Source organism: Dendrobates tinctorius, unplaced genomic scaffold (assembly GCF_039654945.1).
Source record: "Dendrobates tinctorius isolate UK_male_01 unplaced genomic scaffold, ASM3965494v1 ptg000295l, whole genome shotgun sequence".
In the NCBI taxonomy this organism is placed as follows: Eukaryota; Metazoa; Chordata; class Amphibia; order Anura; family Dendrobatidae; genus Dendrobates; species Dendrobates tinctorius.
The window spans coordinates 735,441-760,944 of record NW_027361962.1 but is presented as its reverse complement, the minus strand read 5'-3'; the positions used below and the strand labels follow the sequence as shown (position 1 = coordinate 760,944).

Below are 25,504 nucleotides of genomic sequence, written 5' to 3'. Positions count from 1 at the left end.
CATCTTGGCCTGGGTAATTCACCATTTGACTTGATAATCCAGGCATGGTATGTGAAAACAGCTCCATGGGGTAATCAGTAGTATTGCCTGCGTCATCCTTCAATCTTGGTTGGGGTGAAGGACACAAGGAAAGGTGTGGTTCTTGAACTTGAGCCTCCAATGACGACTCAGTGCTTTTACTTTTTACAACTGAAGAAGAGGAGGCGATAGAGCTGGAGGCTGAGTCAGCAATGTAAGACAAAACTTTTTCCTGATGCTCTGGCTTTAAAAGCGGTTTGCCAACTCCTAGAAAACTAAGCGTTCGAGGCTTTATGTAGCCAGACGATGACGCAGGCTCCACACCTCCTGCATTCGGTCCTATTTTGCTCTTGCCACTACCATCAGATCCACCACCAACACCATCATTACCAGCTGCCAACCCCCGCCCAATTCCACGGCCTCTTCCACCAGCCTTCCTCATTTTTGGTAGAAATGTAGACAAAATCCAACAAACTATATAGTAATGTAAAACAAGGTACAAGGTGTCTATAGGACAGGGGAGATTTTGAATTTCTGCAGACACTTGTGGACACTGGACACTTTTGGATTGTGTGAGGCCCACTGATATCTGAGCGCTATGTCACAGGCTCGATGGCACAGCTGTGACCAAAGTGACTAGAGGATAAGGGAGATTTTGAATCTCTGCACACACTTTTGGACACTGGACACTTTTGGATTGTGTGAGGCCCACTGATATCTGAGCGCTATGTGACAGGCTCGATGGCACAGCTGTGACCAAAGTGACTAGAGGATAAGGGAGATTTTGAATCTCTGCACACACTTTTGGACACTGGACACTTTTGGATTGTGTGAGGCCCAATGAATATCTGAGCGCTATGTGACAGGCTCGATGGCACAGCTGTGACCAAAGTGACTAGAGGATAAGGGAGATTTTCAATCTCTGCACACACTTTTGGACACTGGACACTTTTGGATTGTGTGAGGCCCAATGAATATCTGAGCGCTGTGTGACAGGCTCGATGGCACAGCTGTGACCAAAGTGACTAGATGATAAGGGAGATTTTCAATCTCTGCACACACTTTTAGACACTGGACACTTTTGGATTGTGTGAGGCCCAATGAATATCTGAGCGCTATGTGACAGGCTCGATGGCACAGCTGTGACCAAAGTGACTAGAGGATAAGGGAGATTTTCAATCTCTGCACACACTTTTGGACACTGGACACTTTTGGATTGTGTGAGGCCCAATGAATATCTGAGCGCTATGTGACAGGCTCGATGGCACAGCTGTGACCAAAGTGACTAGAGGATAAGGGAGATTTTGAATCTCTGCACACACTTTTGGACACAGGACACTTTTGGATTGTGTGAGGCCCACTGATATCTGAGCGCTATGTGACAGGCTCGATGGCACAGCTGTGACCAAAGTGACTAGAGGATAAGGGAGATTTTGAATCTCTGCACACACTTTTGGACACTGGACACTTTTGGATTGTGTGAGGCCCAATGAATATCTGAGCGCTATGTGACAGGCTCGATGGCACAGCTGTGACCAAAGTGACTAGAGGATAAGGGATATTTTCAATCTCTGCACACACTTTTAGACACTGGACACTTTTGGATTGTGTGAGGCCCAATGAATATCTGAGCGCTATGTGACAGGCTCGATGGCACAGCTGTGACCAAAGTGACTAGAGGATAAGGGAGATTTTCAATCTCTGCACACACTTTTGGACACTGGACACTTTTGGATTGTGTGAGGCCCAATGAATATCTGAGCGCTATGTGACAGGCTCGATGGCACAGCTGTGACCAAAGTGACTAGAGGATAAGGGAGATTTTCAATCTCTGCACACACTTTTAGACACTGGACACTTTTGGATTGTGTGAGGCCCAATGAATATCTGAGCGCTATGTGACAGGCTCGATGGCACAGCTGTGACCAAAGTGACTAGAGGATAAGGGAGATTTTGAATCTCTGCACACACTTTTGGACACTGGACACTTTTGCATTGTGTGAGGCCCAATGAATATCTGAGCGCTATGTGACAGGCTCGATGGCACAGCTGTGACCAAAGTGACTAGAGGATAAGGGAGATTTTCAATCTCTGCACACACTTTTGGACACTGGACACTTTTGGATTGTGTGAGGCCCAATGAATATCTGAGCGCTGTGTGACAGGCTCGATGGCACAGCTGTGACCAAAGTGACTAGATGATAAGGGAGATTTTCAATCTCTGCACACACTTTTAGACACTGGACACTTTTGGATTGTGTGAGGCCCAATGAATATCTGAGCGCTATGTGACAGGCTCGATGGCACAGCTGTGACCAAAGTGACTAGAGGATAAGGGAGATTTTCAATCTCTGCACACACTTTTGGACACTGGACACTTTTGGATTGTGTGAGGCCCAATGAATATCTGAGCGCTATGTGACAGGCTCGATGGCACAGCTGTGACCAAAGTGACTAGAGGATAAGGGAGATTTTGAATCTCTGCACACACTTTTGGACACAGGACACTTTTGGATTGTGTGAGGCCCACTGATATCTGAGCGCTATGTGACAGGCTCGATGGCACAGCTGTGACCAAAGTGACTAGAGGATAAGGGAGATTTTGAATCTCTGCACACACTTTTGGACACTGGACACTTTTGGATTGTGTGAGGCCCAATGAATATCTGAGCGCTATGTGACAGGCTCGATGGCACAGCTGTGACCAAAGTGACTAGAGGATAAGGGATATTTTCAATCTCTGCACACACTTTTAGACACTGGACACTTTTGGATTGTGTGAGGCCCAATGAATATCTGAGCGCTATGTGACAGGCTCGATGGCACAGCTGTGACCAAAGTGACTAGAGGATAAGGGAGATTTTCAATCTCTGCACACACTTTTGGACACTGGACACTTTTGTATTGTGTGAGGCCCAATGAATAAGCGCTATGTGAAAGGCTCGATGGCACAGCTGTGACCAAAGTGACTAGAGGATAAGGGAGATTTTGAATCTCTGCACACACTTTTGGACACTGGACACTTTTGGATTGTGTGAGGCCCACTGATATCTGAGCGCTATGTCACAGGCTCGATGGCACAGCTGTGACCAAAGTGACTAGAGGATAAGGGAGATTTTGAATCTCTGCACACACTTTTGGACACTGGACACTTTTGGATTGTGTGAGGCCCACTGATATCTGAGCGCTATGTGACAGGCTCGATGGCACAGCTGTGACCAAAGTGACTAGAGGATAAGGGAGATTTTGAATCTCTGCACACACTTTTGGACACTGGACACTTTTGGATTGTGTGAGGCCCAATGAATATCTGAGCGCTATGTGACAGGCTCGATGGCACAGCTGTGACCAAAGTGACTAGAGGATAAGGGAGATTTTGAATCTCTGCACACACTTTTAGACACTGGACACTTTTGGATTGTGTGAGGCCCACTGATATCTGAGCGCTATGTCACAGGCTCGATGGCACAGCTGTGACCAAAGTGACTAGAGGATAAGGGAGATTTTCAATCTCTGCACACACTTTTGGACACTGGACACTTTTGGATTGTGTGAGGCCCAATGAATATCTGAGTGCTATGTGACAGGCTCGATGGCACAGCTGTGACCAAAGTGACTAGAGGATAAGGGAGATTTTGAATCTCTGCACACACTTTTAGACACTGGACACTTTTGGATTGTGTGAGGCCCACTGATATCTGAGCGCTATGTCACAGGCTCGATGGCACAGCTGTGACCAAAGTGACTAGAGGATAAGGGAGATTTTCAATCTCTGCACACACTTTTGGACACTGGACACTTTTGGATTGTGTGAGGCCCAATGAATATCTGAGCGCTATGTGACAGGCTCGATGGCACAGCTGTGACCAAAGTGACTAGAGGATAAGGGAGATTTTGAATCTCTGCACACACTTTTAGACACTGGACACTTTTGGATTGTGTGAGGCCCACTGATATCTGAGCGCTATGTCACAGGCTCGATGGCACAGCTGTGACCAAAGTGACTAGAGGATAAGGGAGATTTTGAATCTCTGCACACACTTTTAGACACTGGACACTTTTGGATTGTGTGAGGCCCACTGATATCTGAGCGCTATGTCACAGGCTCGATGGCACAGCTGTGACCAAAGTGACTAGAGGATAAGGGAGATTTTGAATCTCTGCACACACTTTTGGACACTGGACACTTTTGGATTGTGTGAGGGCCAATGAATATCTGAGCGCTATGTGACAGGCTCGATGGCACAGCTGTGACCAAAGTGACTAGAGGATAAGGGAGATTTTGAATCTCTGCACACACTTTTGGACACTGGACACTTTTGGATTGTGTGAGGCCCAATGAATATCTGAGCGGTATGTGACAGGCTCGATGGCACAGCTGTGACCAAAGTGACTAGAGGATAAGGGAGATTTTGAATCTCTGCACACACTTTTGGACACTGGACACTTTTGGATTGTGTGAGGCCCAATGAATATCTGAGCGCTATGTGACAGGCTCGATGGCACAGCTGTGACCAAAGTGACTAGAGGATAAGGGAGATTTTGAATCTCTGCACACACTTTTGGACACTGGACACTTTTGGATTGTGTGAGGCCCACTGATATCTGAGCACTATGTCACAGGCTCAATGGCACAGCTGTGACCAAAGTGACTAGAGGATAAGGGAGATTTTCAATCTCTGCACACACTTTTGGACACTGGACACTTTTGGATTGTGTGAGGCCCACTGATATCTGAGCGCTATGTCACAGGCTCGATGGCACAGCTGTGACCAAAAGTGACTAGAGGATAAGGGAGATTTTGAATCTCTGCACACACTTTTGGACACTGGACACTTTTGGATTGTGTGAGGCCCAATGAATATCTGAGCGCTATGTGACAGGCTCGATGGCACAGCTGTGACCAAAGTGACTAGAGGATAAGGGAGATTTTGAATCTCTGCACACACTTTTGGACACTGGACACTTTTGGATTGTGTGAGGCCCAATGAATATCTGAGCGCTATGTGACAGGCTCGATGGCACAGCTGTGACCAAAGTGACTAGAGGATAAGGGAGATTTTGAATCTCTGCACACACTTTTGGACACTGGACACTTTTGGATTGTGTGAGGCCCACTGATATCTGAGCGCTATGTCACAGGCTCGATGGCACAGCTGTGACAAAAGTGACTAGAGGATAAGGGAGATTGGATTGCTTTTAAAAAAGCAGTTTGCGGAGCAGTGGGTAAACAGCAATGCAGGAATGTCAGGAAGCCTTAGAAGGCAGCCCAACAACCAACACCACTGATACACTACTATATAGCCTCCCCTTGCACTGCACACACAGTGACTCGTGTGTTGTGCAGGCCAAATTGCTAGCAGCAGAAGCAGTTTTTTTTTCTTCTCAGCAGGACAAAAAAAAAAATTGGGATTGCTTTTAAAAAAGCAGTTTGCGGAGCAGTGGGTAAACAGCAATGCAGGAATGTCAGGAAGCCTTAGAAGGCAGCCCAACAACCAACACCACTGATACACCACTATATAGCCTCCCCTTGCACTGCACACACAGTGACTGGTGTGTTGTGCAGGCCAAATCGCTAGCAGCAGAAGCAGTTTTTTTGTCTTCTTCCCTGCCTAACGCTCTCCCTACAGAATCAGCAACCTCTCCCTATACTGAGATCGGCAGAAGTAAGATGGCGGTCGGCGTGCACGCCCTTTTATACCCCCTGTGACGCCCACCAAAGCAAGCCAATCACTTGCATGCCCTTCTGAAAGATGGTGGTGACCCCTGTCTATGTCATCACATTGCCCACAGTGTCCGTGGATCCTGATTGGCTGAAAAAGAGCGCAAAACAAACTTTTGAAACGCGACTTTGGCGCGTAAGTCGCCGACCTCGTGGCCGACCTCATCCTAGGGTCGGGTTTCGTTTCATGAAACCCGACTTTGCCAAAAGTCGGCGACTTTTGAATTTTTTCGACCCGTTTCGCTCAACTCTAGTGGTAACAAATTGCAAGCTTTCGAGACTACTCAGGTCTCTTCATCAGGCTAGACTAATACAACATCTGAACAATCTCATATTTATACACAAGACAGCACAGAAATAATGCAATAGATAAGACAAGTGACGTGAAGCAGAATTGTCATTATGGGAGAGGGTTAAACATAAATAGTGGAACAGTTCATAGATAAGGAGTGTGAAAGTTTTATTGCCCTCTGATGGGGTCTAGTTCTGTGTTGTGATGACCTCAGAAGGTCTGAAGAGCAAATTCCTCAATTGATGTAAAAAGACATAAATCCATGTGACACATTTATTCCTGCACTGAATGTGTCGAAAGTTTTCATAAATTTTTACTCGGAGATTCTTCTCTCTCTCTGAGACTTGAAGTTACCTTTTAACACTAGAACTACCGCATGTTTCATAATACCTATAACTACCATTAGGGGTCATTTTGACCCCCATTCAAAAGTACTGACTCTGGAGTAAAAATAACTTTTTTGTTGCCAACAAATTAAAGGACATTTGTTTTAATTTAGTAGAAACAGTGTTAAGATCAAGTACAGCACGCATTTTCCTATTACATGGTCATAGCATGCGGTGTCCAACAGTTAACACGAACAGTACTTTCTTCCACTTTCCCAATGCATTTTCCACAAACTGGTTTGTTACAGCTTGCGCAAGTTTTAGTTGTTTTGTTTTCGCTGCATCTTCCAACTCCACATTTTCAGTTTCTTATGGAACAAGTTCATGGACTTTAGTGCGCTGCTTGACGAAATGACGAATCCAGATAATAATAAAAGATCAACCATTTATTTTCCAACGCGTTTCGAAGTGTACAGCACTTCTTCCTCGGGGGATGACATATATGAACAAATAGATCTGTCTCAGGTTAAATACACTCACGATTTGAAAATTGGCGCCAATGATCACATGTCGTGCTGCAAAAAAGTCAAAGTTCAAACACTCCAGTAAAACATGAATTGTCATCATAGTTAACCTTTGATTATTTAAAAATTATTTTTTAATTACTCCACAGATAAAAAGCTCAAGAAAGCAAAAAAATATAAAGATGAAAAAGAGGAAAAAAAAATATATATCTCTGAGACGTGAACTCACGCAGAGAAAAAGAAAGTACCGATGGTGAACACTTAAGCCACCACACCAGAGTTAAATCATGTACCGAAAAAAAGAGAAAAAAGAGAGAGGAAAAAAAAAGAAAAACGAACACGTGTTAAAAAATGAATAAAATATATAAATATATATATATAAAGGGAAATATGTATATATTACATAAAATAATCAAAAGAATGTATATATATTTTTGTATTATAATAGAGGACAATTGCATAAAAATTGAGTGGATTACAATTGATTATCATCACGGTTTAATTTACTAGCTCTATTGCTAAAACAGTATGTGGCAGCCAGCCAAAAAAACACACAAACAAGGGACTTGGAAATCATTCCAGGATCGCCTCCCGTGTATCACCACACAGGAGGGAAAAAGAAGGAGGAAGAAGAAACCTCAAATTCATTTTAACAATACTGACACTTTAGGACACTAAAATATAATAAAATAAATACTCATATCATAGGTAATATATACACAGGTAACTATTAAAATGAATACAAATCCATTTGTAATAAAAAGTCGCACATAAAAAATTACATTCGATATCAAAAATTATTAAAAATGAATATATAAATAATGTGGATACTTATTAAAAAATTGTTCTAAACGGAAAATGATAACTTTAACATATTTTAAAGATAGACTTCCGTAATTTTGTTCAATCCATTGGGTTTCAAAGTATTTAGCCTGTATATCCAAAAAACCTCTTTTCTATTCAATTGTCCTACTCTATCCGGAGTATCACCAGAGATATGCTGTATTGGGCTAATTTTCAATCCATTAAAATTTTTATTATGTTTAATAGAAACATGTCTGGAAAGACCATGTTGTAAAAAAAACCCTTTTGATAGTATACCTATGTGAATTAACCCTGCAATGGCTGTGTTGTTCTTCCAACATACTGCTTTTTACATTTACATTCTATCAGATATATGACAAATTCAGTAGTGCAGCTGAGATACTCCTTGACAGGAAAACTTTCATTAGCGGTAGAAGATTTGACATATTTCTCTTTATGTGTGATGATATTACAACAAAGGCAATTCTTCCTCCCACACTTAAAAATCCCTTTTATAGGGGTATTGATAATTGGGGTAGATTTATAATTAATTTTTAATCGACTAGGGGCCACCAAACCTTTAATGGTTGGTGCCCTCCTAAAAGTAACCCCCGGATTGTTAGGAAGGAATTTCTGTAGTATAGGATCACTTAATAAAATGTGCCAATTGTTGTGTAAGATTTTACGTATTCTTATGTGTTCGGCACAATATTGTGTGGTAAAATTAACCATAAATTTTTTGCCATTTTCATCAAGGATAATGCCATTTTAACTAAGACTTTCTTTAAAAACGTGGCTACTACGGTAATAGTTATATACCTTTTAATAGTGGACATTTTGGGAAATGGTTGAGGAATATTCCTGTAAACCAATTTAGGAGGATCAGAAAAAATTGCTCCAATCTGGAGGATTTTAACCCCTTCACCCCCAAGGGTGGTTTGCACGTTCATGACCGGGCCAATTTTTACAATTCTGACCACTGTACCTTTACGAGGTCATAACTCTGGAACGCTTCCATGGATCCCGGTGATTCTGACATTGTTTTCTCGTGACATATTGTACTTCATGTTAGTGGTAAAATTTCATTCAAATAACTTGCGTTTATTTGTGAAAAAAATGGAAATTTGGCAAAAATTTTGAAAATTTCGCAATTTTCCAACTTTGAATTTTTATGCCCTTAAATCACAGAGATACGGCACACAAAAAACTTGATAACTAACATTTCCCACATGTTTACTTTACATCAGCACAATTTTGGAACCAAAATTTTTTTTTGTTAGGAAGTTATAAGGGTTAAAAGTTGACCAGCGATTTCTCATTTTTACAACACCATTTTATTTTTAGGACCACATCACATTTGAAGCCACTTTGAGGGGTCTATATGATAGAAAATACCCAAAAGTGACACCATTCTAAAAACTGCACCCCTTAAGGTGCTCAAAACCACATTCAAGAAGTTTATTAACCCATTAGGTGCGTCACAGGAATTTTTTTGAATATTTAAAAAGAACTGGGAGCGCAGGTGGTCTTCTCTTCCATCCTCCCAGTGGATGGCCATGGAACAAGGAGGTGGAATAAGATTCTGCAGGTGAACAACTGGCTACGTCGATGGTGCCATCAGCAACGATTTGGATTTCTGGATCACGGAGTGAACTACTTATACGATGGACTACTTGCTAGAGATGGGGTGCACCTTACGAAGACTGGAAAGCATGTATTTGGAAGTCGCCTTGCTACACTTGTAAGGAGAGCTTTAAACTAGAACAACATGGGAAGGGAAGCAAAAGACCAGAAAAAGCCAAACACCTGACAAATGCTATTGAGAACTCTGCTATTAGAAGTGGAAAGGAAGAACAAAGACAAAAGAATCTCATTAATAAAAATATTGGAGAAAGAGAAACCAATCACAAACTAAAATGTTTCTATTCTAATGCACAAAGCATGGGCAACAAACAAGGAGAATTGGAACTACTAACACAGGAAAAGAAATATGATGTCATTGGAATCACTGAAACTTGGTGGGACGATACACATGATTGGAATACAAGACTAGAAGGATACAACTTATTTGCAAGAAACAGACTTGATAAACGAGGAGGGGGTGTCGCATTGTATGTTAGAAACGCGTATATCTGCACAGGTATGAAAACGGATGGCATACTGTCCCACCGGTAGCGTACCCTGATGGAGGTTAAAGAGAGACTCGGTGGTAGAGGCCAGCCGACCCGGCTCGTCGAACACCTTGCGGAAGGTGTCCAAGTTTCTGTGGAAACTGTTTGGGTAAGAATACAAGGACAGAACAATGGAAAGGACACCATTGTAGGCATTTACTACAGGCCGCCTGTGCAAGCTGAAGATATGGATGAACTCTTTATGCATCAAATGGCCAAGTTCTCCAAAAAATATGACATAGTTGTCATGGGAGATTTCAACTATCCAGACATTTGTTGGGAATCTCTCTCAGGCAAAACTAACAGGTCAAGGAAATTCTTATCCTCTCTTGCTGACAACTTTATCTTCCAAAAGGTAAGGGAGAAAACAAGGGGAACTGCTACCTTGGATCTAATCCTTATAAACAGGGAGGAAATGGTTGAGGAGGTAAAAGTGGCTGGGACCCTAGGAGGTAGCGACCATGCTATTTTAGAATTTTGGATAACTAGAGGCGGAAGACCTGTGAAGACTCAGACGTCAAGGTTAGATTTCAGAAAGGCAGATTTTAAGGGATTCAGAAAGAGAATTGGAGGGATCCAATGGCTGGATATCCTTAAAGACAAAAATGTCCAGGAAGGATGGGAAATCTTGAAAAATGAAATTCTCAAAGCACAGTTGTTAACAATTCCGAAAAGAGGGAAGAATAGGAAGCATTTAAGGAAACCAGGATGGATGAACACAGAACTTAAGCACATGCTAAAAAGGAAGAAAAAAATGTTTATAAAATGGAAAGAGGGAGGCATATCTAAAGAAGAATATAATGCTGTCTGCAGAACATGCAGGGCACAAATCAGATTTGCTAAAGCTGAAAATGAATTGAGGCTTGCAAGAGATGTCAAAAGCAATAATAAAGGATTTTGGGGATATGTCAAAAGTAAAAGAAAAGTCAAAGATGCTATAGGATTTTTACAGGATGAAAATGATGAAATGGTAAGACAGGATGTTGAGAAGGCTGAACTTTTAAATTCCTATTTTGCATCTGTTTTTTCTCAGAAAGGAAATGTAACATCAACTGTTATTCACTGTCCTATTAAGGGAATAGAAGAATCCAGGATATCTATAAACAGAAATATAGTGAGGAAACACTTAGCTAACCTAAATGAATTCAAGTCTCCAGGTCCAGATGAATTACACCCCAGAGTACTGAAGGAGATAGCAGAAGAAATTTTTGAACCCCTCGCCATAATCTTTGAAAATTCTTGGAGAACAGGAGAAGTCCCAGAAGACTGGAGAAGAGCAAATGTTGTTCCTATCTTCAAAAAGGGGAAGAAGGTGGACCCAGGCAACTATAGGCCGGTGAGTCTGACTTCTATACCAGGAAAGATCTTTGAACAAATTATTAAACAACATGTATGTCAGTACCTGGTTAAGAATGAAGTGATTTAACAGAGTCAGCATGGGTTTGTAACTAATAAGTCAAGTCAGACTAACTTAATTTCCTTCTATGACGGTATCACTGATTGGGTGGATCAAGGAAATGCTGTAGATATAGTATATCTTGACTTCAGCAAAGCATTTGACAAAGTCTCTCATACAATCCTTATTGAAAAAATGACTAAGTATGGAATGGACAAGGCAACTGTTAGGTGGATTCATAACTGGCTTAGTGATCGGACCCAAAGAGTGGTCGTAAATGGCTGCACATCCAGTTGGAAGAATGTCTCAAGTGGGGTACCACAGGGCTCTGTCCTGGGCCCTGTATTGTTCAACATCTTTATCAACGATTTAGATGAAGGAATTGAGGTTAAACTGATTAAATTTGCTGATGACACAAAGCTAGGAGGGATAGCTAATACTAGAGAAGAGAGAGAGAGGATTCAAAAAGATTTAAATAAACTGGAGAAGTGGGCAGCAACTAACAGAATGGTTTTTAACAGGGAGAAATGCAAAGTACTACATCTGGGCAATAAAAATGAAAAAAGCATATATAGAATGGGAGGAATAGGGCTAAGTGACAGCACATGTGAAAAAGACTTGGGTATACTAATAGATCACAGACTGAATATGAGTCAACAGTGTGATGCAGCAGCAAAAAAGGCAAATGCAATTCTAGGATGTATTAACAGAAGCATACAGTCTAGATCACGTGAAGTCATTATTTCCCTCTACTCCTCTTTGGTCAGACCTCATCTGGAATATTGTGTCCAGTTTTGGGCACCACATTTTAAAAAAGGCATCAACAAACTGGAGCAAGTTCAGAAAAGAGCGACCAGAATGGTGACCGGTCTGCAAACCCTGTCTTATGAGGAAAGGTTGCAGGATTTGGGAATGTTTAGTTTGCAAAAGAGAAGACTGAGAGGAGACTTAATAGCTGTCTACAAATATCTAAAGGGCTGTCACATTGTAGAAGGATCAACTTTATTCTCATTTGCACAAGGAAAGACTAGAAGCAATGGGATGAAACTGAATGGGAGGAGACACAGATTAGATATTAGAAAAAACTTTTTGACAGTTAGAGTGATCAATGAGTGGAACAGGCTGCCACGAGAAGTGGTGAGTTCTCCTTCAATGGAAGTCTTCAAACAGAGGCTGGACAGACATCTGACTGGGATGATTTAGCGAATCCTACTTTGAGCAGGGGGTTGGACCAGATGGCCCAGGAGGTCCCTTCCAACTCTACGATTCTATGATTCTATGATTCTATAAATGAACATCTAACTTTTTTTCACAAAAAAAATACTTCAGGTTCAATTTTTTTTATTTTACCAAGGGTAACAGGAGAAATTGGACTGCAAAAGTTATTGTGCAATTTGTCCTGAGTACGCTGATACCTGATTTGTGGGGGGGAACGACTGTTTCGGCGCATGGCAGAGCTCAGAATGGAAGGAGCGCCGTTTGACTTTTTCAATGCAAAATTGGCTGGAATTCAGATCGGACGCCATGTCACGTTTGGAGAGTCCCTGATGTACCTAAACAGTGGAAACCCCCTACAAGTGACCCCATTTTGGAAACTAGACCCCCCCAAGGAACTTATCTAGATATGTGGTGAGAACTTTGAACCCACAAGGGCTTTACAGAAGTTTATAACGTACAGCGGTACAATTAAAAAATCATATTTTTTCCACAAAAATGATCTTTTCACCCCAAATTTTATTTTCCCAAGGGTAACAGGACCCTAAAAGTTATTGTGCAATTTGTCCTGAGTATGCTGATACCCCACATGTGGGGGTAAACCACTATTTGGGTGCATGGCAGAGCTCGGAAGGGAAGCAGCGCCATTTGACGTTTTTGGCTGGAATTGAGATCGGACATCATGTCGTGATTGGAAAACCCCTGATGTACCAAAACAGTGGAAACCCCCCACAAATGACACCATTTTGGAAACTAGACCCCCTAAGGAACTTATCTAGATGTGTGGTGAGAACTTTGAACCCCCAAGGGCTTCACAGAAGTTTATAACATAAAGCCGTACAATTAAAAAATCATATTTTTTCCACAAAAATGATCTTTTCACCCTCAATTCTTATTTTTCCAAGGGTAACAGCACCCTAAAAGTTATTGTACAATTTGTCCTGAGTATGCTGATACCCCACATGTGGGAGTAAACCACTATTTGGGCGCATGGCAGAGCTCAGAAGGGAAGCAGCGCCATTTGAAGTTTTTGGCTGGAATTGAGATCGGACACCATGTTGCGATTGGAAAACCCCTGATGTACCTAAACAGTGGAAACCCCCCACAAATGACCCCATTTTGGAAACTAGACCCCCTAAGGAACTTATCTAGATGTGTGGTGAGAACTTTGAACCCCCAAGGGCTTCACAGAAGTTTATAACATAAAGCCGTACAATTAAAAAATCATATTTTTTCCACAAAAATGATCTTTTCACCCTCAATTCTTATTTTTCCAAGGGTAACAGCACCCTAAAAGTTATTGTGCAATTTGTCCTGAGTACGCTGATACCCCACATGTGGGGGTAAACCATTATTTGGGCGCATGGCAGAGCTCGGAAGGGAAGCAGCGCCATTTGACGTTTTTGGCTGGAATTGAGATCGGACACCATGTCGCGATTGGAAAACCCCTGATGTACCTAAACAGTGGAAACCCCCCACAAATGACACCATTTTGTAAACTAGACCCCCTAAGGAACTTATCTAGATGTGTGGTGAGCACTTTGAACCCCCCAGTGCTTCACATAAGTTTATAACGCCCGGACGTGAAAATAAAAAATTCGTATTTTTTCCACAAACATGATCTTTTAGTCACCATTTTTTTTATTTTCCCAAGGGTAACAGGAGAAATTGGACCCCAAAAGTTGTTGTCCAATTTGTCCTGAGTATGCTGATACCCCATATGTGGGAGAAAACTACTGTATGGGCACACGTCGGGGCTCGGAAGGGAAGTAGTGACGTTTTGGAATGCAGACATTGATGGAATGGTCTGCGGGTGTCATGTTGCCTTTGGAGAGCCTCTAATGTACCTAAACAGTGGAAACTCCCCACAAATGACCCCATTTTGAAAACTAGACCCCCTAAGGAACTTATCTAGATGTGAGGTGAGCACTTTGAACCCCCAAGGGCTTCACAAAAGTTTATAATGCCAGGGCATGAAAATAAAAAAATCGTATTTTTTCCACAAACATGATCAATTAGTCCCCAATTTTTTTATTTTCCCAAGGGTAACAGGAGAAATTGAACCCCAAAATGTTGTCCAATTTGTCCTGAGTACGCTGACACCCCATATGTGGGAGAAAACTACTGTATGGACACACGTCAGGGCTCGGAAGGGAAGTAGTGACGTTTTGGAATGCAGACATTGATGGAATGGTCTGCGGGTGTCATATTGCCTTTGGAGAGCCCCTAATGTACCTAAACAGTGGAAACCCCCCACAAATGACCCCATTTTGAAAACTAGACCCCCTAAGGAACTTATCTAGATGTGATGTGAGCACTTTGAACCCCCAAGGGCTTCACAGAAGTTTATAATGCCAGGGCATGAAAATAAAAAAATCGTATTTTTTCCACAAACATGATCAATTAGTCCCCAATTTTTTTATTTTCCCAAGGGTAACAGGAGAAATTGGACCCCAAAAGTTGTTGTCCAATTTGTCCTGAGTATGCTGATACCCCATATGTGGGAGAAAACTACTGTATGGGCACACGTCGGGGCTCGGAAGGGAAGTAGTGACGTTTTGGAATGCAGACATTGATGGAATGGTCTGCGGGTGTCATGTTGCCTTTGGAGAGCCTCTAATGTACCTAAACAGTGGAAACTCCCCACAAATGACCCCATTATGAAAACTAGACCCCCTAAGGAACGTATCTAGATGTGAGGTGAGCACTTTGAACCACCAAGGGCTTCACAAAAGTTTATAATGCCAGGGCATGAAAATAAAAAAATCGTATTTTTTCCACAAACATGATCAATTAGTCCCCAATTTTTTTATTTTCCCAAGGGTAACAGGAGAAATTGAACCCCAAAAGTTGTTGTCCAATTTGTCCTGAGTACGCTGACACCCCATATGTGGGAGAAAACTACTGTATGGACACACGTCAGGGCTCGGAAGGGAAGTAGTGACGTTTTGGAATGCAGACATTGATGGAATGGTCTGCGGGTGTCATGTTGCCTTTGGAGAGCCCCTAATGTACCTAAACAGTGGAAACCCCCCACAAATGACCCCATTTTGAAAACTAGACCCCCTAAGGAACTTATCTAGATGTGAGGTGAGCACTTTGAACCCCCAAGGGCTTCACAGAAGTTTATAATGCCAGGGCATGAAAATAAAAAAATCGTATTTTTTCCACAAACATGATCAATTAGTCCCCAATTTTTTTATTTTCCCAAGGGTAACAGGAGAAATTGAACCCCAAAAGTTGTTGTCCAATTTGTCCTGAGTACGCTGACACCCCATATGTGGGAGAAAACTACTGTATGGACACACGTCAGGGCTCGGAAGGGAAGTAGTGACGTTTTGGAATGCAGACTTTGATGGAATGGTCTGCGGGTGTCATGTTGCCTTTGGAGAGCCCCTAATGTACCTAAACAGTGGAAACACCCACAAATGACCCCATTTTGGAAATGAGAACCCCTAAGGAACTTATCTAGATGTGTGGTGAGCACTTTGAAACCCCAAGGGCTTCACAGAAGTTTATAATGCCCGGGCATTAAAATAAAAAAATCGTATTTTTTCCACAAACATGATCAATTAGTCCCCAATTTTTTCATTTTCCCAAGGGTAACAGGAGAAATTGGACCTCAAAAGTTGTTGTCCAATTTGTCATGAGTACGCTGACACCCCATATGTGGGAGAAAACTACTGTATGGACACACGTCGGGGCTCGGAAGGGAAACAGTGACGTTTTGGAATGCAGACTTTGATGGAATGGTCTGCGGGTGTCATGTGCGTTTGGAGAGCCCCTGAAGTACCTAAACTATTGAAACTCCCCACAAGTGACCCCATTTTGGACACAACCCCCCCATGGAACTTATCTAGATGTGTGGTGAGCACTTTGAAACCCCAAGGGCTTCACAGAAGTTTATAATGCCCGGGCATGAAAATAAAAAAATCGTATTTTTTCCACAAACATGATCAATTAGTCCCCAATTTTTTCATTTTCCCAAGGGTAACAGGAGAAATTGGACCCCAAAAGTTGTTGTCCAATTTGTCATGAGTACGCTGACACCCCATATGTGGGAGAAAACTACTGTATGGACACACGTCGGGGCTCGGAAGGGAAACAGTGACGTTTTGGAATGCAGACTTTGATGGAATGGTCTGCGGGTGTCATGTGCGTTTGGAGAGCCCCTGAAGTACCTAAACTATTGAAACTCCCCACAAGTGACCCCATTTTGGACACGACCCCCCCACGGAACTTATCTAGATGTGTGGTGAGCACTTTGAACCCCCAAGTGCTTCACAGAAGTTTATAATGCTCGGACGTGAAAATAAAAAAATCATTTTTTTCCACAAAAATGATATTTTTGCCCCAAATTTTTTATTTTCCTAAGGGCAACAGGAGAAATTGGACCCCAAAAATTGTTTTGCAATTTGTCCTGAGTAGGCTGATACCCTACATGTGGGGGTAAAACACTGTTTGGGCGCATGGCAGAGCTTGGAAGGGAAGGAGCACCATATGACTTTTTCAACTCAGAATTGGCTGGAATTGAGATCAGACGCAATGTTGCATTTGGAGAGCCCCTGATGTGCCCAAACAGTGGAAACCCCCAATTCTAACTCCAACCCGAACCCCAACACACCCCTAACCCTAATCTCAGCCCTAACCCTAACCCTAGCCCTAACCCAAGCCCTAACCCTAGCCCTAACCCTAGCCCTAACCCTAATGGAAAAATGGAAATAAATACATTTTTTTTTATTTTATTATTTTTCCCTAAGGGGGTGATAACGGGGGGTTTGATTTACTATTTATGGCGGTTTTTATGTTTGGCAGCTGTCGCACGCTAAAAGACGCTTTTTATTGTAAAAATAGTTTTTGCATCACCACATATTGAGAGCTATAATTTTTCCGTATTTTGACCCACCGAGTCATGTGAGGTCTTATTTTTTGCGGGACGAGTTGACGTTTTTATTGGTACCATTTTCGGGCACGTGACATTTTTTGATCGCTTTTTATTCTGATTTTTGGGACACAGAATGAACAAAAACCAGCGTTTCATGAATTTCTTTTGGGGGAGTGCGATTACACCGTTCTGCGTGCGGTAAAATTGATAAAGCGGTTTTATTCTTCGGGTCAGTACGGTTAAAACGATACCTCATTTAGGTCGTTTTTTTATGTTTTGTCGGTTTTATGCAATGAAAACTATTTTATATAAAAAATAATTATTTTTGCATCGCTTTATTCTGCGAGCTATAACTTTTTTATTTTTTCGCTGATGATGCTGTGTGGTGGCTCGTTTTTTGCGGGACAAGATGACATTTTCAGCGGTACCATGGATATTTATATGCGTCTTTTTGATCGCGCGTTATTACACTTTTTGTTTGGCGATATGATAATAAATCATTATTTTTTGCTTCGTTTTTTATTTTTATTTTTTAAGGGGTTCACTAAAGGGGTTAACTAATGGGACAGTTTTATAGGGCGGGTCGTTACGGACGCGGCGATGCCTAACATGTGTACTTTTATTGTTTTTTTTATTTTCAAAAAATGAATTTATTGGGGAATATTTTTTTTTTTTTTTTTACTAATTTATTTGGCGATTTTTTTAAAATTATTTTTACACTTTTTTTTATTTTTTTTTTACTTTATTACATAGTCCCAGGTGGGACATCACTGTCCTGTGACAGATCGCTGATCTGTCACATCACAGGTCACTGTGACAGATCAGCGATCTGTCACAGGCAGTGCCGAAGGCTTCCTCATGCCTGCGCTTTGCAGGCACTGAGGAAGCCAGCTTCCTGCAGGCCCCCGAAGGCCCCCGTCGCCATCTTGGATCCGGGGGCCTGTAGGGAAAGAGCCCTCTGCAGCAGCGCTGCACATTGCGCTGCCGTGGGGGGCTCAGGGAAGCACGGAGGGAGCCCCCTCCCTGCCGATGCTTTCCTTTAACTCCCGGTACACCGCGATCATGTTTGATCGCGGTGTGCAAGGGGTTAACGTGTCGGGGGCGGTCTGTGACCGCCCCTGACACATTGTGCCGGGTGTCAGCTGTGATAATCAGCTGACACCCGGCCGCGATCAGCGGCGCCCACCACGTGGGCGCCGCTGACCGCTGAGACGTACTATCCTGTCCACGGTCATACGGGCCCGGGTACCGTGGACGGGATAGTACGTCGGATGTCAGGAAGGGGTTAAGGAACAAGCGGATATTTTAAGAAAGAGGTTTATGGCAACTTTGAAACCCAATGGATTGAACGAAATTACGGAAGTCTTTCTTTAAAATATGTTAAAATTATCATTTTCCATTTAGAACAATTTTTTAATAAGTATCCACATTATTTATATATTCATTTTTAATAATTTTATATATGTAATTTTTTATGTTCGACATTTTATTACAAATGGATTTGTATTCATTTTAATAGTTACCTGTGTATATATTACCTATGATATGAGTATTTATTTTATTATATTTTAGTGGCCTAAAGTGTCAGTATTGTTAAAATATATTTGAGGTTTCTTCTTCCTCCTTCTTTTTCCCTCCTGTGTGGTGATACACGGGAGGCGATCCTGAAATGATTTCCAAGTCCCTTGTGGGTCAGTTTTTTTGGCTGGCTGCCACATACTGTTTTAGCAATAGAGCTAGTAAATTAAACTGTGATGATAATCAATTGTAATCCACTCAATTTTTATGCAATTGTCCTTTATTATAATACAAAAATATATATACTTTTTTTGATTATTTTATATAATATATACATATTTCCCTTTATATATATTTACCGTATTTTCCGTTTTGTAAGACGCGTGCGTCTTACAAAGAGGATATACCTTTCTGTGCTGCCGCAGAGGGTGTCCAGTACTTTCCGTGGCGCTGTCCCCCAGTGCTGCCGCGGCGCTCTGTCACCCGATGATTGCCGCCACCGCCGCGCTCTGTCCCGTTCAGCGTGGGGGGTCTCTGCCGCTTCATGCCTGCTTTCCTGTGGATTTCTTCCTGTAAATGGCCACCGCGCATGCGCAGATGGAGATCTTGGCAATGAAATCTCAGGAGATTTTTTAACACGTGTTCGTTTTTCTTTTTTTTTCCTCTCTCTTTTTTCTCTTTTCTTCGGTACATGATTTAACTCTGGTGTGGTGGCTTAAGTGTTCACCATCGGTACTTTCTTTTTCTCTGCGTGAGTTCACGTCTCAGAGATATATATATATATTTTTTCCTCTTTTTCATCTTTATATTTTTTTGCTTTCTTGAGCTTTTTATCTGTGGAGTAATTAAAAAATAATTTTTAAATAATCAAAGATTAACTATGATGACAATTCATGTTTTACTGGTGTGTTTGAACTTTGACTTTTTTGCCGCACGACATGTGATCATTGGCGCCAATTTTCAAATCGTGAGTGTATTTAACGTGAGACAGATCTATTTGTTCATATATGTCATCCCCTGAGGAAGAAGTGCTGTACACTTCGAAACGCGTTGGAAAATAAATGGTTAATCTTTTATTATAATCTGGATTCGTCATTTCGTCAAGCAGCGCGCTAAAGTCCATGAACTTGTTCCATAAGAAACTGAAGTTTTAGCGGTCACGGAGTTGACCTTTGGACGTGCAGCAGGCTGACCACGGATCTTATATGTCATAAACTCTCCTGGAAAGGGTGAGTATATTCCTACTATTTCTTTCAATATTTAACCCGGATAAGACCCTATTGTGCTTTTTTCCTATAGTTTGTCTACAACTCCACATTTTCGACGTTTGCAGATTTCTTGTCCTTTTGTTTGTGGTTTAGACATTGCGGATGATGGGCCACTTCTGACTCATTTTCAGATAAATTCTGAAGACATTTCAAAATTTCATCACTTGTCAGACCCCTCTGCTTACTCATGCTTCAAATATACGTCGCAAAAAGGGACTTGTAAGATCGCAGAAGTAATAAAACGACACTGTACAAACATGCAGAGTTGTAGCTTCAACTGTAATGTTTGCTACTGAAGTGCAGACAGAAATCGCTACAAGAGACATGGATCAAACATGTTCAGACAAGTTTAGACAAAACAAAATGCTGAATCATCCCTGATATGCAAAGATACAATTACACTCTACAACTAGGGAGAAGCACTGTGATTTTCTGTACTCTGTAATATTAGGTGACTTGCCTACTACTACTTTTATGTATGGGGTCAAATTGACCCCTTCAGTACTTATAGGCATGAATTGTAAAATCCGGGCCCCTGAAAAAGTTATAATTCATTTTTGTGTCCTAAAATATACACTACCATGAATAAATAAAAGTCACAAAAAGTCAGAACTCATTTGTTAAAATTTTAGAAATTATAGGAAAAAGAAATAGCAAAAGGGTCAAAATGACCCCTCCGGTAGTTCTAGTGTCCATCATGCTATGACCAGGGATACAAAAATGTTTTGCCACATGAAGATCCATTCTTTTTTCTCTTATTGTGTGACAATGAGAATTCATCCTTGTTCTCCGTTTTTGCCCTGTCTCCCCAACATGCAGACCCCCAGTTGGACATTTAGTACAAATAATTAAGTACACCACATTATATGTGATGCAGCTGAAAGTACCTGGGATCTTGTAGTCCTGATGTGAGTTGGGGATCTTTATCTTGTCCGTGGTCATTATATATGGACAGGTTTTACATTTTTTTTGGTTGCAAGGAAAGGTTCCTTCCCTCCTGTCTCTCTCTCTTCCCTCCTGTCTCTCGCTTCCCTCCTGTCTCTCTTCCCTCTGTCTCTCTCTATTTCCTGCTGTCTCTCTTCCCTGCTGTCTCTCTCTTCTTTCCAGTCTCTCATTTCCCTCCTGTCTCTCTCTTCCCCCTGCCTCTCTCTCTTCCCTCCTGTCTCTCTCTCCTCTCTCTTCCCTCCTGTCTCTCTCTTCCCTCCTGTCTGTCTCTCTTCTCTCCAGTCGCTCTCCCCTGCTGTCTCTCTCTTCCCTCTTGTCGTCTCTTCCCTCCTGTCTGTCTCTCACCTACTGTCTCTCTTCCCTGCTGTCTCTCTCTTCCCTGTCTCTCTTTCCTCCTGTCTCTCTTTCTTCCTTCCAGTCTCTCTATTCCCTCCTGTCTCTCTTCTCTCTTCTGTCTCTCTCCTCTCCGTCTCTCATTTCCCTCCTGTCTCTTTTCCCTCCTGTCTCTCTTCTCTCCTGTCACTCTCTTCCCTCCTGTCTCTTTCTTTCCAGTTGCTCTCTTCCCTGCTGTCTCTCTTCCCTCCTGTCTGTCTCTCACCTCCTGTCTCTCTTTCCTCCTGTCTCTCTCTTCCCTCTGTCTCTCTCCCTTCCTGTCTCTCTCTTGCCATCTCTCTCTTCCCTCCTGTCTCTCCTTTCCCTCCTATCTTGCTCTCTTTCCTCCTGTCTCTCTCTCTTTCCTCCTGTCTCTCTCTCTTCCCTCCTGTCTCTCTCCCTTCCCTCCTGTTTCTCTTCTCTCCTGTGTCTCTCTCTTCCCTCCTGTCAGTCTCTCCTCCCTCCTGTCTGTCTCTCTTCCCTCCTGTCTCTCTCTTCTCTCCAGTTGCTCTCTTCACTGCTGTCTCTCTCTTCCATCTTGTCTGTCTCTCACCTCCTGTCTTTCTCTTCCCTGCTGTCTCTTCCCTCCTCTCTCTTCCCTCCTGTCTCTCTCCTTTCCCTCCTGTCTATCTCTCTTTCATCCTGTCTCTCTCTTCTCTCCTGTCTCACTCTTCCCTCCTGTCTCACTCTCTTCCCTCCTGTCTGTCTCTCTTCTCTCCAGTTGCTCTCTCCTCTGCTGTCTCTCTTCCCTCCTGTCTCTCACCTCCTCTTTCTCTTCCCTCCTGTCTCTCTTCCCTCCTGTCTCTCTCTTCCCTCCTGTTTCTCTCTCTTCCCTCATGTCTCTCTCTCTTCTGTCCTGTCTTTCTCACTGGGAGGGCGCAGCCTCCTTCAGTCCAGTCCACCAGTGAAGACAAGATGGCGGAAAGCAGCGTTCTGCTGAGGCTGCTGGAAAGGAGATGAGGGAAATACTATGGATCCGTTTATGGATGGGAATCAGGACCCAGGACTCAGTGTGAGTGCTCCTGGATGGATTTTGGAAAAGGTTGATGTTACTTGAGTGGGGCTGTGTGGAGAAGGGGGCATGATGAGGAACTTTGTGGACAGGGGGCTCTCTTGTCTGTCTCTTCCCTCCTGTCTATTTCTCACCTCCTGTCTCCCTCTCTCTTCCCTCCTGCCTCTCTCTCTTCCCTCCTGTCTCACTCTTCCCCCTCCTGTCTCTCTCTTCTCTCCAGTTGCTCTCTTCCATGCTGTCTCTCTCTTCCCTCTTGTCTCTCTCTTCCCTCCTGTCTCTCTCTTCCCTCCTGTCTCTCTCTCCCCTCCTGTCTCTCTTCCCTCCTGTTTGTCTCTCTTTCCTCCTGTCTCTCTTCCCTCCTGTCTGTCGCTCTCTTCCCTTCTGTCTGTCTCTCTCTTCCCGCCTGTCTCTCTTCCCCCTCCTGTCTCTCTCTTCCCTCCTGTCTGTCTCTCTTACCTCCTGTCCATCTCTCTTTCCTCCTGTGTCTCTCTTCCCTCCTGTCTGTCTCTTTCCTCCTGTGTCTCTCATCCCTCCTGTCTTCTCTTCCCTCCTGTCTCTCTCTCTTCCATCCTGTCTCTCTCTCTCTTCCCTCCTGTCTGTCTCTCTTGTCGGGATCCCTCAGATTACTCTTTCATCTGAAGGACCGATGTTCTTAGGTGTGAAGCATCATATGTCTCTAATTAAATCAGCTCCGTCGAGAAGAACTACACAGACACCAGCTGTATAAAACCACTCGGGATGCCTCTCAAGACGCCTCTTGCTTATCAGTTAGGCTTCCGTCTTTTATAGTAAAGAATTTAAACATTTTACAGACATGCGCAGTACAAATGATTTTACAACTTGTTTTCGACAAAGAAAGTCATTTAGGCGAAAAAGCAGAGGTATTTGACCTTGGTTCACAAGGGAGATGTCTGAGACATCTCCTCGAAGAACAGATAAGGTTTTAAACAAGAGAATGCAACATAGACAGAACTCAATTTAACTCCTTCAGTTCCTATCATTCCCCCCTTTGACATCTTCATTTTCCACAATCTGGAACACTGGATCCTGCAACAACAGCGGATAGTGGCTCGTTCACCAGGTACTATCCCAGGCCGACGGGTTGCCCAAGGGAGACAGGTCTTCTACCTTCTCCATCCCCCAGATACTGAAGCCACGTCCATCATTGCAAGAGTACGCTCCTTCATGCCAGAAATGAGATGTCAATCTAGGACTCAAAGGAATAATAGTTAAATTCTTGTTGTTTACAGTCAAACTTCCTTATCTATTTCTACATCTTTTCTTGCATACAGAGATACACCAAAAAACAAGTTTCAATAGCACATATATTACGAAGATACAAACAACAATACGTAATAGACTTAGTATAATCCCAGTTATCCAGCCTCCAATACCCTTAAACCAATTAGCTGGATTAAGAAAGGAGAATGTATCTGACCACCAACTATCCTTAGTACGATCATTGTCTTTATTGTACTGATCTCTAAGTTTTTGAACATCCTCTATTTTTGATCTTAACTTTAAACTACTGTTGGGATCTATATAATGACAGCAAGCGGGTCCGATGACTTGACACATACCTCCTTGCGCTGCAGTTAAATAATCTAATACTATGGTATGCTGATTAGTGACTATAATAAGCTGATTTTGGACAGCAACGGTGGTGTTCAATATATCCAATATATCCCATATTTGGTCATCTAAGTAATCTGTAGCCCTGACTAATTTATCCCACATTTGAGTAATCATAGGATAAATAAAAATAGAGCTGACAATTTTATTAGCCACACTCATCTGCACTATATGTGGTCTCCCAGAGAGGCGAGGTGTATTGTCAGCAGCTCTTTTGTACAACGTGTGTTTAGGTATGCTCTGAGTATTCAACTGGTCATTCGGAATAACAAAGGTAGCTGGAGTCAAACGACCCAGAGTACAAGCACCTTTTACCCCTACTGGCAACCATTTATATGCATTGTCTCCACATACCCAGAACATGTCACTAGGTAGGTCCCATAGGGCTGAATGTTGTAATACCAGTCTATGAACTAAATCTATGAACGCAGATACATTCTGAAGCATACACCAATTTGGAAGTTGTCCTAAAGGGCTACAATACCCTACATCGGGATTTCTACAGGTGGGAGTTCCTTTCTCATATCCAGATGACTCGTTGCAAGGTATATTACCTGAAATATTAAAACAAGTTTCATTATTGCCCTGGGGAAATAAATTGGAATACTCCCAGGACGTGTTATGCAACCTTCTTTCTAGCAGTATTGGTTTGAAGGCATCAGTAGAGTGGGAAGTTACATTAAAACTAACTTGTAGGCCATACATTGGAATTTGCCCCAGGTAGGTTAATCGAGTTCTATTCCTGGGTGCCCAAGCCCCCCCTTTATATGCCAGATATTGAAGGTATGTATTACTTCCTGAAAGATTACCCTGCCACCAAGGGTATCCTACCCATCCCACAATAGGTATACCAACAGTTGTGTTCCATAACTTCACATTATTTGTGGCATTATTAGCAAGTGTATCAGAACAACTGGTCCAGGCAAATAATTCCTCGGGTGGCACAGGAATAACAAGGAACGGAATACTAGTGGCTGATACTGGTGAATGTGTGCAGATCCAGCAAATGATTTGACCAATCATTCAGTAATTTTTCATGATGTTGTATAAACTTATTATTCAAGGACATTGGAGAATTTAGATTGTCCCACGCAGCTACCATTATTACAGATAATGCAACAAAACCAAACCAAAACATTATGCACTCTTATGCTTTGTTAACTCCTGTGGCTAGTTTGCAATGCGATGCGTGGATCCAGGTTGGTCGTCCTTCCAACTTAACAGAAGTAGGCGTTGTTAGGAGTACTTGGTAAGGTCCTTGATATCGGGGTTCAAGGGTCTTTCTGGAGTGTTTCTTGACATATACGTAATCACCAGGTTGTAGACAGTGATTCCTTCCACACTATCTGGATCTGGAGTGGAAGAGAAAACTAGAGAATGCATTTGAGTTAAATGCTTTTGCAA

The 25,504-nt window shown here is 42.4% G+C and overlaps 1 protein-coding gene across 2 annotated transcripts in view; it reads left to right on the top strand.

Annotated features, from left to right (window-relative positions):
• LOC141073033 (uncharacterized) overlaps positions 1–25,504 on the top strand; it is a 344,218-nt gene that overhangs the window by 125,030 nt on the left and 193,684 nt on the right. The window contains exon 1 of one of the 2 annotated variants that reach the window (XM_073560333.1): positions 22,382–22,468. The exons of the other annotated variant lie outside the window; for it this stretch is intronic. The gene's annotated coding sequence lies outside the window, so the exon portion shown is untranslated. Of the gene's footprint in view, positions 1–22,381; positions 22,469–25,504 lie in introns of those variants that run through there. 2 annotated transcript variants of the gene reach the window in all.